This window comes from Rhinopithecus bieti, unplaced genomic scaffold (assembly GCF_001698545.2).
Source record: "Rhinopithecus bieti isolate Rb0 unplaced genomic scaffold, ASM169854v2 scaffold_48197, whole genome shotgun sequence".
In the NCBI taxonomy this organism is placed as follows: Eukaryota; Metazoa; Chordata; class Mammalia; order Primates; family Cercopithecidae; genus Rhinopithecus; species Rhinopithecus bieti.
Genome location: NW_016819410.1, coordinates 24,502 through 41,067, shown reverse-complemented (window position 1 = coordinate 41,067; position 16,566 = coordinate 24,502). Strand labels below are relative to the sequence as shown.

Sequence of the window (16,566 nt, the reverse complement as noted above, 5' to 3'; positions counted from 1 at the left end):
TTTTTTTTTTTTTTTTTTTTTTTTTTTTTTTTGAGGCAGCTTCTCATTGTGTCACCCAGTCTAGAATGCAGTGGCACAATCTCCACTCACTGCAACCTCTGCCTCCCAGGTTCAAGTCATCCTCCCACCTCAACCTCTTGAGTACCTGGGACTACAGGCACATGCCACCATGCCAGGCTAATTTTTGTATTTTTTTGTAGGGAGAGGGTCTCACTGTCCTACCCAGGCTGGTCTCGAACTCCTGGACTCAAGCTATCCACCCGACTCAGCCTCCCAAAGTGTTGGGATTACAGGCGTGAGCCACTGCACGTGGCCTGGAATATGTTTCAAAGAACTTTTTATTAATAAACATGGTTCGATTCTGAGGAGCTGTAGTTTTTACTATTCGTACACCTTGCAATTAAGTAACACATATTCAGGGGCCTTAACATGTTTACGTTAGACACTAGAGATCAATTAAGAAATTATATCAGTATTAGGAGAGAATTAATGATTGTAATGAAATACATAAAACATTAATTACTGTTACGATAACTTTTGATTCATATATAATTAAGCTTTAATACTTGAAATTATATTTTTTAAACTTCACATAAAACTGTCACAATTTTATGTTGGACCTATGCTAAAATGCTCTTTTATCAAGAAAATTTAGGTGGGTTTTGCTCCCTGTCTTTTGCAGTATTTGATTAACTTTTCTTCCATTTTCTGATCCACCTAATACAATAAACATTTTTGTATATCCATTCCTTAAACTATAGATATTTTCTACACCTTCTATCCTTCTGAATAAACTACTATTAAAACAATAGTACTTTCTCCTCCCAACACACTAATTTTCTCTTTGTTTAACAATAACAACTAATAATGTGCATTGTCTTCACTTTTTCAAAGTGCATTCACATGCATGATCCTATTTATCACCATAACAACATTATAACTTATGTATTATGGTCATAATTTCATACATAAAGAAACTAAGATTACTTCCTCAAAATCACCTGACTAGCAAAAAGCAAAGCTTGAAACCATAAAAAAGAACAAGATCATATCCTTTGTAGGGACATGGATGGAGCTGAAGGCCGTTATCCTTAGCAAACTAACACAGGAACAGAGAACCAAATGCTGTATGTTCTCACTTATAAGTGGGAGCTAAATGATGAGAACACGTGGACACATAGAGGGGAACAACACACACGGGGGCCTTTTGGAGGGTGAAGTGGGAAAGGAGGGAGAGGCTCAGGAAAAATAACTAATGGGTACTAGGTTTAACACCTGGGTGATGAAATAATCTGTGCAACAAACCCCCATGACACAAGTTTACCTATGCAACAAGCCTGCACTTGTACCCCTGACCTTAAAATAAAAGTTAAAAAAAAAAAAAAAAAGCTATGATTTAAATCCAAATCTTCTGATTCTTCAACTCAAATGCATTTATTTCCACTATCCCAGTGTTTCCTAGGTGGCCTATGAAGAAATACATTTTATTTAAATTGTTACAGATTTTAGTGTAACTTTACATAAATCATTTAAATAATATGGTGATCAGTTTAACTACAGTCATATATCCCGTAATTATGGGGATATGTTCTGAGAAATGTGCCTTTAGGCAATTTTGCCATTGTGTGAGCATCATAGAATGTACTTACACAAACCCAGATAGTATAGGCTATTACACACGTCGGCTGTATGGTATAGCCCAGGGGTCCCCAACCCCTGTATCGCGGACAGGTACTGGTCCATGGCCTGTTAGGAACTGGGCCACACAGCAGGGAGTGAGCAGAGAGTGAGGAAGAGAGGCTTCATCTGTCTTTGCGGCCTCTCCCCATTGCTTGCATTACCTCCTGAGCTCCAGCTCCTGTCAGATCAGCAGCAGCACTGGATTCTCATAGGAGTGCAAACCCTCTTGTGAACTGTGCATGTGAGGGATCTAGGTTGTGCACTCCTTACGAGCCTGATGATCTGAGGCAGAACAGTTTCATCCCAAAACCATCCCCTTAACCCACCCCATCTGTGGAAAAATTGTCTCCCGTGAAACTGGTCCCTGGTGCCAAAAATGTTAGGTCTGCTGGTATAGCCTATAGCTGCTAAACTACAAACCTATATAGCATGTTACTGTACTGACTGTAGGCAATTGTCACATGATGGTAAGTACTTGTGTATCTAAACTTATCTAAACATGAAAAAGGTACAATAAAAATACAGTATAGGCTGGGCGCAGTGGCTCACACCTGTAATCTCAGCACTTTGGGAAGCTGAGGCAGGTGGATCACCTGAGGTCAGGAGTTCAAGACTGACCTGGCCAACATGGTCAGGTCATCTCTACTAAAAATACAAAAATCAGCAGGGCCTGGTGGTGCACGCCTGTGATCCCAGCCACTCAGGAGGCTGAGGCAGAAGAACTGCTTGAACCCAGGAGGTGAAAGTTGCAGTGAGCCGAGATTGTGCCACTGCACTCCAGCCTGAGTGACAGAGCAAGATTCCATCTCAAAAAACAAAAACAAACAAACAAACAAACAAAAAACACAGTATAAAAGATAAAAAATGGTAGACTTGTATAGGGCACTTACTATGAATGGAGCTTGAAGGACTGGAAGTTTCTCTGGGTGAGTCAGTGAGTGAATGGTGAGTGACTAGGACATTACTATACATTCTTGTGGCCATTATAAACACTGTACATTCAGGCTACACTAAATTTATAAAAATATATTTTCTTTCTTCAGTAAAAGTTAAACTTAGCTTACTGAAACTTTTACTTTATAAACTTTTAATTTTTTAACTTTTTTATTCTTTTATAACAACACTTAGCTTCAAACACATTGTACAGCTATACAAAATATTTTCTTTATATTCTTATTCTATAAGCTTCTTTCTATTTTAAAGTGTTTTACTTTGTAAATTTTTTGTTAAAAATGAACGCACAAACATACCTACTGGCCTAGGCCTACACACGGTCAGGATCATCAATATCACTGTCTTCCACCTCCACATCCCGTCCTACTGGAAAATTTTCAGGGACAATAACATGCATGGAACTGTCATCTCCTAGGATAACAATGCCTTATTCAGGAATACCTCTGAAGACCTGCCTGAGGCCCTTTTACAATTAACTTTCTAAAGATATATGTAGGAGAACTACCTCTAAAATAATTATTAAAAGTATAGGCCAGGCATGGTGGCTCATGACTGTAATCCCAGCAATTTAGGAGGCTGAGGTGGCAGGACTGCTTGAGACCAGGACTTCGAGATCAGTCTGAGCAACATAACAAGACCCCATCTCTACAAAAAAATTTGTTTTAATTAGCTATAGTCCCAGCCGCTTGGGAGGCTGAGGTGGGAAGCTTGCTTGAAAGTTTAAGCAGTGAGTTCAAGGTTGCAGTGAGCATGTTTGTGACACTGCACTCCAGCCTGAGTAACAGGACATGACCATGTCTCTTAATTCTCACCTTTTACAATCTTAACTCAGACACTACCTTGTCTTAAGTATCTTTTATTGACTGCCACAATGGGTCAGTGAGTAAAATAAATGTTATTACCAATAACAAAATGGCTTTTAATATTAGTTTTTCATCCAGAATATAAAATTAGAATCAGTATTATTCTCAGTCTTTGCCTAAACTTTTCTCTCCGAACTCTTATCCTTCTAAATTTTACATAAATTTTTAAAAAAGAGATATATATATATATATATAAAATTTAACACTGCAGCTAAAAAAATAAAAAATAAATTTAAAGAAAATTTAGGCCAGGTGTGGTGGCTCACGCCTGTAATCCCAGCACTTGGGAGGTCAAGGCAGGTGGATCTCCTAAGGTCAGAAGTTTGAGACCAGCCTGGCTAACAGGGTGAAACCCCGTCTCTACTAAAAATACAAAAATTAGCTGGGTATGGTGGTGTGCACCTGTAGTCCCAGCTACTCTGGAGGCTGAGGCAGGAGAATAGCTTGCACCCAGGAGGCGGAGGTTGCAGTGAGCCAACATTGCACCATTGCACTCCAGCCTTGGCAACAAGACCGAAACTCCATCTCAAAAAAACAAAAAAAGCTCTATTATCTTATGGGACCACCATTGTATATGTGATCCATCATTGATGAAAACATCATTATGTGTCATGTGGCTATAAAAGTAATAAGTAAATAATAATAGAGATGATACGTAGATTTGGCAAAATTCATGAATTTAGATATGTATGAATGACATTTTCATACCCTTCATAATCAAATCTTCATATTCACTGAAAAATGGGCAAAAACCAGGGGTAATTGTCCCATTTTAAGATAAAGAACAAGGCAATGGATGGCTGTGACATTAGCTAGGCTAAGTCTTCCTCTAACAAAATTTGATATTTAAATTCAACTCCCTCCCTCCCTAAAAAAAAAAAAAGAGGAAGGGGGAGGAAATATATTACTATACGAAATAAACTTTCAGTGGCTGGGAACAGTGGCTCACACGTGTAATCCCAGAACTTTGGGAGACTGAGATGGGAGGATTGCTTGAGCCCAGAAGTTCAAGACCAGCCTGGGCAACATGGCAAAACCCATGTCTCTACCAAAAATACAAAAACTAGCCAGTCTCATAACTTGGTCAATACATTTTAAAATGACCCAAAAGATCATTTCTTTAATTTCACTTGTTAATTTTTATCTATTTAAAATGTTATCTTTTTTTAATTTTATCTATTTGCTCTCAGACAAATCTTAAACTCTAGAAATTGATTTTCTAAATCTATAAAGTAAAGGCCAGGTGCAGTGGCTCACACCTGTAATCCAGCTACTTGGGACGCTGAGGCACGAGAACCACTTGAACCCGGGAGGTCGAGGCAGCAGTGAGCCAAGATTGCGCCACTGCACTCCAGCCTGGGTGACACAGCAAGACCCTGTCCAAAAAGAAAAAAGAAAAAAAGGAAATCTATAAAATAAAAGTTTGAACTTTGTCATCCCTAATGTCCTCTTCACTTCTAAAACAGACATTTTTATTCTTCAAGATGCTAATAATATTTATATGTATGTCAGTGATATATAGATTGTATAAATTAGATACATTAAGGACCTAATGCTAAGATCAAGAATTGTTTCCAATTGTTCTTTTTTTTCTTTTGAGGCAGGGTCTCATTCCATCACCCAGGCTGGAGTGCAGTGGCATGATCATAGCTTACTGCAGCCTCAACTTCCCAGGTTTAGGTGATCCTCCCAATTCAGCCTCCCAAGTAGCGGGACCATCAGTGTTCACCACTATGCCCAGCTAATTTTTTTGTATTATTTTGTAGACATGGGATTTTGCCATGTTGCCCAGGCTGGTCTTGAACTCCTAGACTCAAGTAATCTGCCTGCCTCAGCCTCCCAAATGTTCCCAATTGTTCTAATTCAGCACAAGCATTTCAATTTGTAGTCCTTGTTCTAAAAGAAACTGGCTTAATCGACCTATTTCAAATAATAGGAAGGGAGCAATTATTAATGTATAGCACTTTAAATGATAACCCAGAAAATCAACATACATTTCTGGAGCACCTATTCTAGCAGGATATTCTTGGGGGGATATAAAGAGATAGTCTTGTGTTTAGTAAACTCAAGGACAATTGGAGAAACAAGACCAAACCCATGAAAATGTAAATTGCTGATCTAAGTGTAGAGTTGGAAAGGAAGGCCCTTTGATTTCATCTAGTCACAGACTGACAGAATGTTAGATCTGAAAAGGACCTAGGGGAGGGATCTATCCCATCCCTTCCCAGTACCACTCCTAATTTGTGGGTGAGCAGACCAAGAGCCAGAAGGAAGAGATCATTTGTCAGACAGTGAGTTAATGACAGAGCAGGGATTAGAACTCTGTTCGAGAGGTCGGGCGCGGTGGCTCAAGCCTGTAATCTCAGCACTTTGGGAGGCCGAGACGGGCGGATCACGAGGTCAGGAGATCAAGACCATCCTGGCTAACATGGTGAAACCCCGTCTCTACTAAAAAATACAAAAAACTAGCCGGGCGAGGTGGCTGGCACCTGTAGTCCCAGCTACTCGGGAGGCTGAGGCGGGAGAATGGCATAAACCCGGGAGGCGGAGCTTGCAGTGAGCTGAGATCTGGCTACTGCACTCCAGCCTGGGCGACAGAGCGAGACTCCGTCTCAAAAAAAAAAAAAAACAGACTCTGTTCGAGAGCCCCAGTAGGTGAGTTAATTGGAGTGGAGAATTCAGGTTAAAGAATAGCAGCAGATGTGGGACATGGTTGTGGAGACCTTTCTGCATCATACCTGAGCACTGAGAAGCTACAGAAGGTCTTTATGGTACTGCAGGTACACAATTGATTAAGATTAAATAAGGCCGGGTGTGATGACTCCTGCTCATGCCTGTAATCCCAGGACTTTGGGAGGCTGAAGTGGGCAGATCACCCAAGGTCAGGAGTTTGAGACCAGCCTGACCAACATGGAGAAACCCCGTCTCTACTAAAAATACAAAAATTAGTCAGGCATGGCAGCGCTGCCTGTAGTTTCAGCTACTCGGGAGGCTGAGGCAGGAGAATCATTTGAACCCAGGAGGCAGCGGCTGCAGTGAGCCGAGATCGCACCATTGCACTCCAGCCTGGGTGACAAAGCAAGACTCTGTCTTAAATAAATAAATTAATTAAATTAAATTATTTGTTTATAAGGTTTTATTAAAAATTGAGTTTAACATTAAAAGTACACTAATACAAAGGAAAATTTTTTGTTTTCTATTTTGAACAAGACTTTCATGCAATATTGAGAGATAGTGAAAGATTTTGTTTGCCTTTTGAGTAAATGGAAAGAAAAAAGGAAAAGCGGGGAGAAAGAAGAGACAGATTCAGCTGGCCTCATGTTGTCTTTCTTGGGTTTTGTTTGAGAAGCTGAGTCCCCTCTCTATCAGAGTAAAGATTTTTCCCTTTTGAAATGTTTTGAGTTATCACTTTGGCTAAATGAATGACCTGTGATCCCATTTTGGGAAAAGTGTGTGAAATCTTTGATATTTGACAAACTTTCCAAAAATCAAAATTTCAAATTCTAAATTCAGCCCTATTGTACTCACTAAGCTTTTAGATACTAAGTCCCCTGAAGTCCAAAGAGACATTTGGCTTATTTGGTGTGTTAAAATTATATAAAGGAAGGATCGAAGATGGCAGAGTGAGGCATGCCGCTGTAAACCAGCCTCTAGGCTGGAGGCAGGCCAGCCCCCCGAGAGGCCTCGTGCATCTGTTGGACCATGCCCAGAGAAGAAAAAAGGAGATGAGCCAGGGGAAAGGAATTAAAGCAACATTCTTTCTCCCTCCCTTTCAGAGGGGAGTGATCATCTACACGTATAAAGCAAAGGTCTTAAGTTCCTTAATCACAGGAAGAACATTTTCCTTGACCTTTAGGTGCTTTATATTCATCTCAAAAACAAAATCCTGATCTCAGGACTTGGCGAACCACTGCCAAGGAAGAGATTCTGATCTCAGGACTTCGCAAACTACTGCTGAAACTTCACTTCTACACACAGGCTTTCCTTACTGGAACCCCAGACCAGCTGGGCGATTATAAGGTGTTTGCAAAGAAGACAGCTCTATGGCAAGATGACGATGTTCATTCTCAACACAAAGGAGAGTACAGGAATGCAACAGATGAGCAGCTTCCCCTTTCTTCCCAAACTACACCTTCCAGTATGGCTTTAGTATTTTGCTTTTTGTTACAAATTCGATAAGGAAGGTCAAACCAAGTATAAAAGACTATTGAGCATCACACCAGTTCATCACCCCTAGTTCATTGGTACAAATTATCAAGAGTTGTCTATATTTAAAAAACCATACAACCATCAAAAAAATTATATACGAAGCACTGTCAAGTAGGAAATGGTGTTTGACTTTCTTTTTTTTTAGACCAAGACTCACTCTGTCTGTTGCCCAGGCTGGAATGAAGAGGCGCGATCTCAGCTCACTGAAACCTCCACCTCCCAGGTTCAAGCAATTCTTCTGCCTCAACCACCCAAGTAGCTGGGATGACAGGCACCCACCACCAAGCCCAGCTAATTTTTGTATTTTTAGTAGCGACAGGGTTTCACCTTGTTGACCACAGGCTGGTCTTGAACTCCTGAGCTCAGGTGATCCTCCCACCTTGGCCTCCCAAAATGCTGGGATTACAGGCATGAGCCACTGTGTCCAGCCTGTTTGGTTTTCTTTAGGCTGTATTTGTATGAACACGTTATTGGTGTGTGTTCCAGAATTGGGCAAAACTCCTCTAATTCCAATATGACTTAGTGTATGTCATCAATAATCATTATAATTGTAATGGTAAATGCCATATGTCACAAAAATAATCAAACTTCCTTGTCAATTGTGTTCTTAACCATGGCCATTCTGAGACTTATCACCAATTATTTTACTTTGATACAGTGAGCACGATTTTGGCTCACTGAAACCTCAACTTCCCGGGTTCGAGTGATTCTTGTGCCTCAGCCCCCCCGAATAGTTGGGATTACAGTTGTGTGCCACCATGCCCAGCAAATTTTTGTCCTTTTAGTAGAGACGAGGTTTCACCATGTTGGCCAGGCTAGTCTCGAACTCCTGACCTCAGGTGATCCACCTGCCTTGGCCTCCCAAAGTGCTGGGACTACAGGCATGAGCCACTGTGCCCAGCCTGATACTTTTTGAAAAAGTGGTTTTATAATCAGCTATAGGACTTTAACAGGCACTTTTGAATGAAGATTTTGGCCTTGTTTTGTTTTGTTTGAGACAGGGTCTCACTCTGTCGCCCAGCATGGAGTGTAGTGGTGCGATCTTGACTCGCTGCAGCCTCAACCCCCCAGGCTCAAGCAATCGTCCCACCACAGTCTCCTGAGTAACTGGAACTACAGGCACATGGCACCATGCCTGGCTAATTTTTTGTGGGTTTTTGTTTTTTTTTTTTTGTAGAGACAGGATTTTGCCCTGCTGCCCAGGCTGGTCTTAAACTCCTGAGCTCAAGTAATCCTCCAGTCTCAGCCTCCCAGACTGCTGGGACTGCAGGCATGTGCCATTGTGCCCAGACACAGGTTCTTGATAACTTTGGAAATTGTGTTATTGGAATAGAAAACAAAACAAAACAACATTTCCAGGAATATCATGGAAAGTTGATGTGTTCATGAGTATCAAGCAGAACAGAAGTTAATTGCATGGACTGAACTAATAGGAGACTGAAATAATCGATTTTTTTTTTTTTTTTTTTGGAGACAAAGTCTAGCTCTGTCGCCCAGGCTGGAGTGCAGTGGTGCAATCTCGGCTCACTGGAACCTCCATCTCCCAGGTTCAAGCAATTCTCCTGCTTCAGCCTCCCGAGTAGCCGAGATTACAGGCGCCTGCCGCCAGGCCCAGCTAATTTTTGTATTTTTAGTAGAGACAGGGTTTCACTGTGTTGGACAAGCTGGTCTTGAACTCTTGATTTGGTGATCCACCTGTCTCGGCCTCCCAAAGTGCTAGGATTATAAGCATGAGCCACCTTGCCTGGCAATAATCTACTGTTATACCTGTTCTTCGATACCCAGTTAGTTAATACCTGTTATTAGATACCCAACCCACCGATTATTTTTGTTTCATTCTTCAAAGTCACAAAAACTTTCATTTTGTGCTATGTACAGTTTTTCATAATTTTTTTTCTTTCACTTTGATGCTCAGGCTGGAGTGCAGTGGTACGATCTCAGTTCACTGCAACCTCCACCTCCCAGGTTCAAGTGATTCCCTTGCCTCAGCCTCCCAAATAGCCTGGACTACAGGTGCCCACCACCGCACCAGCTAATTCTTGTATTTTTAGTAAAGACAGGGTTTCACCGTGTTGGCCAGGCTGGTTTCAAACTCCTGACCTCAGGTGATCCACCCAGCTCAGCCTCCCAAAGTACTGGGATTACAGGCATGAGGCACCATGCCTGGCTGGCTTTTAACTATTGAGTAAAATTTACTCCTGTGAGCAAAATTTAGAGTGTATTTCTCTCTATAGAATTTCTCCAGAATTTGGAAACTCTGAGTATTCTTAACTTATAGCAACACAGTTATTTGCATAAGTTCAATAAGAATCAGTTTTCCTCATTAAGCAGAGTCCCATGAGGGGAAAAAAAGAATCAGTTTTCTTTTGTAACAGGACACAATTGGAGACTATGGCTATTTCACCAAGGTTTTGACTAGAAAAACATGTTTTCAGACTGTTTTGGGGAACTGAAATTGACCTATAGAGATGGTAAAAGCCTTTTTGGAAAACTGGCCTTGTACTATGTTTTGTACTGGATTTCTGACCTGTGGTAAATAAAAAATGTCACTTTCTGACAGGCCCAGGAAGCCCAGGCTATTCTGAGACCTTGAGGAGAGGAATACACTCAATTCATACAGGTATCTGCAGGCAGAAATAAACCCTTAGCTGGCTCAAGAGGTTTTTAAAAGGTATAATTTGAGATTTCTTATGAAAGAGTTCCCGCAAAGCCAATTTTTTAAAAAAGTGCCTATATGGCAAATAATTATTCCTTTTGTACTTTATACAAGTAATTAGGCCAAGTATAGTAAGACTGAAATTTGTTTTGCAAGTAAATTGGTCCTATTATGATTTGTCTTTAATTAAACATGGAGAACTAGGAGAGAAAAAATATGTTTTAGGAAAAACTACAGTTTGTTACTAGATTTCAGCCTTGTTTATTGATTTTGAGTGTCTGCTGATGACTCCACATCTAATTAGTTATCAGGATCATTCACCTGGATCCCTTAAGACTTCAGGTCAAGCTGGGCACAGTGGCTCACTCCTGTAGTCTCAGCACTTTGGGAAGCCAAGGCAGGAGGATTGCTTGGGCCTAGGAGTTCAAGACAAGCCTAGGCAACATAGTGAGACCCCTGTCTCTACAAAAAAATTGAAGATTTAGCCAGGCTTGGCATGTGTCTGTAGTCCCAGCTATTCAGGAGGCTGAAGATCCCTTGAGCCCAGGAAGTCAAGGCTGCAGTGAGCCATGATTGTGCCAGTGCGTTCCCACTTGAGCAACAGAGTGAGCCCTATCTCAAAAAAAAAAAAAAAGAAGAAGAAGAAGAAAACTTCTAGCCAGTTCTACAGGGACTCCTGAAGCTAGGACTGTCACTCCTTATGTTAGGGCTCATTATTTGTCTTACAGCCACTAAAGCTGTGGATAACAGCACTAATGTTTTTGTTATGCATACCTTGGGACCCAAACCAGGTACCCATGAATACATACAGACAACTGCAAGATGGTTTCACGCCTCCTACCCTGGGGCAACTCCTACCGCAACTAAACCCACCACGCACTGTCATGCAGGAAGAAGTTAGAGCAGTCATCAGCCTTTTCCCATTTCTGCAGCTCACACCTCAGGACTGAGGTGTGCTGTAGCCCAATGGGTGATTTGAAATCTCCTTTGCAAAATTACGTCAGTAATAGAAATCTGACATAGTTGTCTCTATCTTGCTTCTGACCTCCACGCTGTCTTTGGTCATTCCTGGTCAAAGGCCAAGCTAACTTTGGGAGGAATTTAGTTTATAGTTTACTTGAAAGCAAGGATAATAATAGTCCCTCCCTAAAACTAACCCACTCTTTCTTTGCTCAGGGACTGAAGACTGCCTTTCTAAGACGAATGAAAGGTCATAAGGATAGGGTTATGGGAGGAGCCTGATTCTCTGCTAAGATGTGGGCATAGTTTCCTTTTTTCTTCTTTTCTTCTTTTTTTTTTTTAAATAAAGATGAGGTCTCACTATATTGCCCAGACTGGTCTCAAACTACTGGGCTCAAGCAATCCTCCTGCCTTGGCCTCCCAAAGAGCTGGGATTACAACTATGAGGCCCAAACCCAGCCAAGGCATGATTTCTATAATTCCTTACTGCTCAGGGGTCATGTGGCCAGAGGTCACAAGATTTGTGACTTTCCCAATTGTTCCTATAGATAACATCACTATGGTAGAACCTAAGATCGGTTTTTTTTTTTGAGATGTTTTTCAGAATGACCCCACCTGGACTCATGACTCATGACTCAACTGGTCCTGTGGCCCCTCCCAAAGGTAGACTCAGTGCGTGAGGATAGGTTTCCATATCCCTGTGATTTTATCCTCAACCAATTAGCAGCACCTATTCCTTAGCCCCCTACTCACCAAGTTGTCCATAAAAACCCTAACCTCTGAGCCTTCAGGGAGACTGATGTAAATGATTACTCCAGTTCTCCCACAAGAGCTAGCCTCACATCGAACTCTTTCTCTACAGCAGAAGAAAGAAGGAAATTATTTCATGAAATACAGCTATTAACAATTAAATTAGGCCCCTCTCTATGCACTAATGTGGAACAGCAGCATATCTTATTTAAAATACACACACAAAAGCCAACATTATATAAGATATGCTACCAGGTGGGTTTTGAAAAAGAATGTGTGTTTATATGTAAATGCATAGAATGTCTCTGGACAGATAAACAAAAAATTGGTCACTGTGTTTGCCTCCAGGGAAGATAATTGGATGACTGAGGTCATAAGGGTAGGAGTTAGGCGTATTTTTCATTATATATTCTCTTGAACATCTTATGTTTGGGACTTTTCACATACATTACTTATACAAAATCATTATTTTTTTTTTTTTGTAGAGACAAGATTTTGATATGTTACCCAGGCTAGCCCTGAACTCCTGGGCTCAAGTGATCCTCTTGCCTTGGCCTCCCAAAGTGCTGAGATTACAGGCATGAGCCACCGTGCACAGATGATAATCATTATTTTAAGATTTTTTTCTAGTCATATTTTTAAGATTTTTTCTAGTTTGGAAAGCTGTTTTTTAAAAAAATAAATAAACTTGTGTGTTACAGATAGAGCTTCTTGATAAAGCAATCATCTGACTATAAAGTGATAAGTTCAAGGTTAATTATACAATTACTGCCTCACTGATGTCCAAAAAAAGCAATAGAAAGGGTGGGACATCCTGACATTAAAAGTTGATTTATTTCCTCCTGTGCTTTGCTCTCCAAGTAATGTTGGGAATTATGACTACAGTTATTGAAAATATGCCAGATACTGTCACACACAACTTGGAGGGAATCTAAACTAGCCATACCCTCCCACAGCTGGGTGAGGACTCAGTATTTTCTATAAGCAACAGTGACAAATAAAATCTATCCTTCTTTTTTTTTTTTTCTTAGATGGAATTTCACTCTGTCGCCCTGGCTGGAGTGCAGTGGCACAATCTCAGCTCACTGCAACCTCCCGCTCCCGGGTTCAAGCAATTCTCTGCCTCAGCCTCCTGAGTAGCTGGAATTGCATGCACCTGCCACCGTGCCTGGCTAATTTTTAAATTTTTTTAGTAGAGATGGGGTTTCACTATCTTGGCCAGGCTGGTCTTGAACTCCTGACTTCATGATCCACCTGCCTCGGCCTCCCAAAGTGTTGGGATTACAGGCATGAGCCACCGCTCTGGTCAATCAATCCCATTTTAAAAATGCAATTCATGAGATATTTGCAGAAAAGGAAATTTGACAGTATGTTGGAATCTTTCTATAATGGAATTGGAAGAGAAGAGCAATAAATATCATTTGATCAGGCTTAGCCTTTCCTAGTTGTCAGTTTCTAGAAAAGGATTCAACCCATAGCTCATCTGAGTCCGTTTAACAAACTCTGTTGCAACATCATTACACAGAATCTACAAACACGAACTTCTATTCCTCCAGAAAAAGACATTTTCAGCTGATTTTTTGATTATGAAGGAACTATCTGCTTCATCTGTAATATTCCAGAGCTTTTGTGAATGCATCTTCAGCCTCATGGTTGCTTCTTTTAGCTACGTTTATATTTTCTAGAAAGTAACAAGGTATTTACCTAGTGGTTGATCTGTAATTCACTCTTCAAGCCCTTTTGGGATAGCAGAAGGAACAGCAGTGAACAGCTCTGCAAAGCCTGCCCCATGACTTGCCAGTTTGAAATTTTTCCTGGCCTGCTTTTTAAACCTAAGTCAAACTCTGATGCTATCATAAGAGCCTGGGATGCAAATTTCAACTTGGCTCCATCTTCAGTCTAGCTACTTTTTTTTTTTTTTTTTTTTTTTGTGAGGCCATCCCAAAAGGCAGAAGGCAGACAGGTTTATTGGGCAGCAACCGGGAAAATCGGCGGTTGGACTTGGCCACACACTCCAGCTCGTCCTTCTTCTTGATGGCATAGGAGTTGGAGGAGCCCTTGGCAGCATTGATGAGCTCATCTGCCAGGCACTCCGCAATGGTCTTGATGTTCCGGAAGGCAGCCTCAAGAGCGCCTGTGCACCGCGGCCAGATGGCCTGATTAACACGGAGTAAGGGGGACACGTTCACAGCCTGTCGTCTCACCGTCCTGGCTCGCCCAATGCATGTGCAGTCCTCCGGGGGACCACTGTTGATGATGGCGTTCACCAGGACCTGCAGAGTGTTGTCGCCTGTGAGCAGCTGGATGATCTCGAAGGCGTGCTTGACGATGCGCACAATCATGAGCTGCTTGCGTTTGTTGCGGCCGTGCATCATCATGGAGTAAGCGAGGCCCTCTACGATGGGGCACTGAGCTTTGCGGAAGCGTTTGGTGGCATACTGCTCTGCACTGTGAGGCAGGTACTTGGCATACTTCTCCTTCACTGCAGTGTAATCCTGCAAGGAAGTGTCATAGATCTGCGCATCATCGGAGCTCCACTTCCCAAAGAGTTTGATGCCAGGGCTCTCTGCTACCACTGGTGCTGCTGTCTTCCACTCGGTCATCCTGAGGGCACAGCCTGAGTGTCTCTGTGGCTCGGCATGCACCACATGCCGCCCTGGCACAGACAGGAAGAGCCTGTCTAGCTATTAATACTTTCAATCATAGCAGTGGTTCAGAACCACCTAAGGAACTTTTGGGAAAATTCAGGTACGTGGGTCTTCCCTAATTTCGTGAGATATGAGGATCCATGAGCAGATCAGTGACGTGGAGAAAGTGGGAGAATAGTGATGTGAAGTACAGGTTGAGACTGACCAGCTGGAGAGAGGCCAGTTCATTCATGGCCCCTGGGCAGGTGCAGATATTGATCTTCATCTGAGAGCAAGGGGGGAAGCCACTGGAGACTGGGAGGGAGAGGAAAGACCACTCAGATCTGTGCTCGCTTTTAAATCAACCTGGTCACTGTGCGGGGACTTGATTGGAGGGAGACAAAAGTGGATGGGGCTAGCCCAGTTGGAAAGATTTTGTAATAATCCAGGCAGTTTGGTCTGGGAAAGCAGTGGTAAAGTAAAAGAGGAGTGGACAGATTGGAGGGACATTTAGGAAGTGAAACCAGTTGAGAGATGTTGGTAACTGATTGGATAAAGATGTGAGGGGAAAAGGAGGTATTGAAAATAACTCTGAGGATTCTGACAAAGGCAGAAATTTAAACATCTGACTAGCCCTTCTTGGGTGATTTCTGGCGCTGGCTGAACTTGCCCCGGGACTTGGATGACAGCCATTCCTGGCAGTGTGTCATGAATCAGTGGTTTACCAGCATGATGTGTCCCAACGGGGCGGCTGCTCACATCACCACAGCCTGAATCCCCAAGAATAATACAGTCATGGAACACTTCATGCCTCTTATTAGTGAGCAAATACAGCTTACAATTGTTAGGAGGGCATCTTATTTAGAAGCTCAATTACCACATGATATTTGGAGAAGTTTTATAGAAATAAAATTAACAGGGGCAAGTATTTATTTATAGAAATATTTTGCCAACGCTTAAAAAAATAAAAGCTACTGGCTGGGCACAGTGACTCACACCTGTAATCCCAGCACTTTCGGAGGCCGAGGCGGATCACGAGGTCAGGAGATCGAGACCATCCTGGCTAACATGGTGAAACCCTGTCTCTACTAAAAATACAAAAAATTATCTGGGCGTTGTAGCGGGCACCTGTATTCCCAGCTACTCAGGAGGCTGAGGCAGGAGAATGGCGTGAACCCGGGAGGCGGAGCTTGCAGTGAGCCCAGATCGCGCCACTGCACTCCAGCCTGGGCGACGGAGACTCTATCTCAAAAAATGAAAAAATAAGTAAATAAATAAATAAAAGCTGCTTAGAAGTGCATCCTGGCTGGGTATGGTGGCTCATGCCTGTAATCCCAGCATTTTGGGAGGCCGAGGCAGATGGATCACGAGGTCAGGAGTTCAAGACCAGCCTGGCCAAGATGGTGAAACCCCGTCTCTACTAAAAAAATACAAAAATTAGCTGGGTATGGTGGCAGATATCTGTAATCCCAGCTACTTGGGAGGCTGTGGCAGAGAATTGCTTGAACCCAGGAGGCTGAGGTTGCAGTGAGCCGAGATCACACCACTGCATTCCAGCCTGGATGACAGGGCAGGACTCTGTCTCAAAAAAAAAAAGTTTAGTTCAGTTATTTTACCATATACAGTGTAAATACACATATACAGTGAGTATAGGTTTATGTGCTTGGGTAAAGTGTGTGTGCATCACAGACTTTTTAAATTTTTTTTAATGGAGACAGGGTCTTGCTATGTTGCCCAGGCTGGTCTTAAACTCCTGACCCCAAGCAATCCTCCCACCTCAGCCTCCCAAAGTGCTGAGATTACCGGCATGAGCCATGGCACCCAGGCAGGTGCAGGCAATTTTGAGAATCTAATTGCTTTTCCATGT

The 16,566-nt window shown here is 42.2% G+C and overlaps 1 pseudogene; it reads right to left on the bottom strand.

Moving 5' to 3' along the window:
• The window catches only part of LOC108519724 (40S ribosomal protein S5 pseudogene), an 80,468-nt pseudogene extending 65,663 nt beyond the window's left edge, over positions 1-14,805 (bottom strand).
• Positions 14,806-16,566: the final 1,761 nt, after the last annotated feature.